Raw genomic sequence first — 3,817 nt, 5'->3', positions numbered from 1 at the left:
AGAGCGGGTGTGAAAGACATACTTGCAAATGAGATAATGAATTCACAAGGGAAGTATAGCAGGTGGGGCAGCAGAGATACTTCCCATTTAAGATTTGTGGTTAAAACCTTAGAGTAAATCCAGTCAGCATCGCTATGTGAATTCCTTCAGCTTTGAGAAACCTCTCTGGTGCAGAAATAAAGTAGGCTTAGTTGAATTTAAATACAGTTTAAGTAGGGTTTTGCTGGTAATCTGGGGAGAAAGGAAGGCAAGAGAGTTGATGATATATACAATCAATTAATTCTGTTGCTGGATCATGGATTCAGTTGTACTAGGAAGTAATGAGAAATGCAAGGTCGTGAGTTATAGAGATTAAAAAGGTGTCAGCCCCACAGGATTGGAAATCTTGGTGGGGTTGGATAATTTTACTAAGAAGAATACTTAAAGAAATGAATACAATGGAACAGAATACTTGATATTGGGATTTGGTATTGAGGTAGTTATTAGTTAGGAAAAGATTGTGACATACAACCATAGTAGTGGATGGCTGAGGCAAAGTATAGGACACAGTTTTTGGAGGTTAATAACCTGAGACATCTACCTGAAGCCCAAGCCATCCTAATTTTTACATTTTTGAATTTGTCAGTTCATATTTGTCAGCTGGTCCGGGTTTAATCAACAGCAGAGGAAATAAACATTATTGGAGCATCTATATTTTCTTATGTAGTAAGACAGTTACTAGAGATAAAAAGAAGTGTAAAACTCTTTTTATTCAAGGAATTTTATCTCTTTGAGATAAAAATAAAGATGCAAGAGTAATGGTGAAGAAGCAAGATAAACAGGAAATTGATGATTTGGTATTTTTATTATCTGTTTGTAATGACCATCTTTGGTGGTTGCCTAATAAATTTTATTTTGATTTCTGTTTGTAAGTTATCTCTTCTAGTAAGTTACACACAGTCACAGAGTATCTATTCTTTAAATAGCATTGCAGGTAAAAAGGAAGATACACATATTGGAAATAATAGCCATTGACAAAAAGCTGATCATATAGTGTGCATTGTTAACACATTCTTCTAGACGTTTCAGCAGAACTGCTAAAAAATGTCAGCGTTAATATAGTTTGTTATTTTTATGTAGTTCAGTGTCTTGATCCATTAATCTCTGATTTTAAATTTTTATTAGTGTTAATAGTGTTTATTATTGACAGTGGAAGAACATCAATGTATATAAACTTTTGATTATAGACCCAGAATTTTATCTTAGAGAGAAGGACTTCTGTTGCATCTTCATTAATGTTTAAATGTTGCACAGTAGAAGGTAATAATATGCAATGTGTGTATGTATAATACAGATTAACACATACTACATTAATTCAAAATCAAGGGTATATTGTGAGCAAATGTGAGAAAATTTAAATTGTATTTAACCAAAGAAAAATCATACTATGCTTTACGCATAACATGGTTCTATTTCTGGTACCAATGAACAGAAAATGACTGTTCCCATATGGAAAATAATTGGAAAAATTTAAACACTGGAATTTTTTTTTAGCAAATAATTATATGACAAAGACATGGTAAATTAATTAAAGAAAAATAATTACTCAGATACTACTATAAAAAAGAAAGTTGCCTCAATTACCTGTTTATTTTTTAAAATTATTTTCCACCTGAGTTATTTCACTGATATTCAGGCCTTCTTTTACTTTGCAGATGATAGCATTTCTAAAAATTTATAACCTTTATTTTATTCCCCAAGCCTGTGTTTCCACATTTATTTCTATATTCAAGAGCTACTCATTGAGCAGTTTCTAAGGTGTATGGCATAAATTTGAAATAACCTCAAATTTAAAAGGCATTGCTCTTTCATAGTGAATATTTTACAGAAAACATATGTATGTAAATTCTATAATACTGTACTGTGAGTTCCAAACCTGCCCCCACCACCATCAAAAAAAATCCTGGTGATCACAAATGAGGCTGTGATGATGTTTGCTTCCGGTGTGGTGTGGTTAGGTACCGGTTTCAGGAAGGACTTCAGAGAGGAGGTCGTGCTGGAGCTCATTCGGCAAACAACATTAGAGTGCAGACAGCGTTAGAATTGGAGGATAAGGCTATTAAATTTTTCCTCTCATTCTCTCTTTTTTTTTTTTTTTTGCCGTGCGCGGGCCTCCCACTGTTCCGGCCTCTCCCGTTGCGGAGCACAGGCTCCGGATGCGCAGGCTCAGCGGCCACGGCTCACGGGCCCAGCCGCTCCGCGGCATGTGGGATCTTCCCGGACCGGGGCACGAACCCGTGTCCCCTGCATCGGCATGCGGACTCTCAACCACTGCGCCACCAGGGAAGCCCCCTCTCACTCTCTTAATCCCATTACTATTGGGCTTTGCCTCTCACCATTGTGCCAAATTGTTTTATCGACATTTTAATCAAGCTCCAAGCCAAGGTGGATTTACTGTGAACCTTATTACACTTAGTCGGGGACCACTCACTTTTATGGGCCACTTCTATTTCTGTAATTTGGAGGGTCCTAATTAAAATATGTTTAAATAAAATTTGGAAAAGTAAAATATTTTACCTCAAATTGCTAAGACTATTCCCTCTTCCCCTCCCTTATTTCTTCTTCATACTTCTCCTTGAGTTGGAGAACAGTGGTCCTGGGCATTTTAGGAATCCAGCCAAGGGCAAGTTACTTTGGAGACATTGAATTTTGGCTTATTAGGACATAATCATATTGTCTATAGTCACTTCTGTATGTATTTGGTTATTACTGGCCAAAGCGCGATAGGAATACCTTCTAGGAATACTTTCTTACTTAGTTTGCAAATTCACCTGCAATTGTGACATAAAGGTGCAGGTGAATATAGCCTGTGCCTCTGAAATTTGGAAGTACGTAGGCAGTATAGGAGATATAAATCTTGAAATATACAGTGCCAGTTGCTAGACTGTGGAAAATATATCCAGTCATCAGATGTGTAGAATTGCAAGCAATGTTTTAGTTCTTATAGATGCCTAGTCAAAATGAATGTTCTCACCTGTCAGGAATATACTTGACAATGCAGAGCAAATAAGTATATATGCACTGTACTTTTTCCTATGTGAATTGTGAAAAACAGAATTTATCAGAAATCATATGTTTGCAGGGCCATAATATAAGCAGTAAATACATCTATGTGTGAAGTAAAATTTTAATGAATCTCCACCTATTGGATTGAATCTGAGCATATATGATACATCATATCTTGAAGAGTATGGTGATTCTACTCTTATAGTAAATATGCCTAAACAAATAAAAATTCTGTGGATAAAACGTCAAATAGTTACCAATAATTCAATGGGTATTACATAAAAATAAGTCGTTTGAACTTTAGGTTACTTAATAGACTATAGTTACAATTCATTTTATTTGAATTTTTATTTTTTGCCTTAATTTCAAATTAATATTCAGAATTATTGGTCCTGTACAAATTCACATGTGACTAATAAAAAGAAAAAATGTAAAGTAATAGAAAGAAGGCTGGTAGAAACTTTAATACCCAAACTCATTATATCTCCACAGAAACCTATGAATTTTATTGTCAAAATTCATGAAAGAAACTTTTCTAAATGATAATGAAAATTTAAAAAAAACAATTAGAGAAAAGACTAATGTTTTTACTTCTCTTCAGAAACAATACTGCAAAATCCTTGTCATACATATAAGACGTTAACAAAGAATATGCAGACAAAAATGTACAGAAAAAAATATAGATTTACGTCAGGTAGTTACTTAATAAAAACACTGTATTATTTTTCTCTGGATTTTATAATATTTGTGGTATGTGCCACTTCCCTAAAAA

This window comes from Lipotes vexillifer, unplaced genomic scaffold, assembly GCF_000442215.2.
Source record: "Lipotes vexillifer unplaced genomic scaffold, Lipotes_vexillifer_v1.1 scaffold2349, whole genome shotgun sequence".
In the NCBI taxonomy this organism is placed as follows: Eukaryota; Metazoa; Chordata; class Mammalia; order Artiodactyla; family Lipotidae; genus Lipotes; species Lipotes vexillifer.
The sequence above is the reverse complement of the archived record's forward strand: the minus strand, read 5'-3'. Positions refer to the sequence as shown.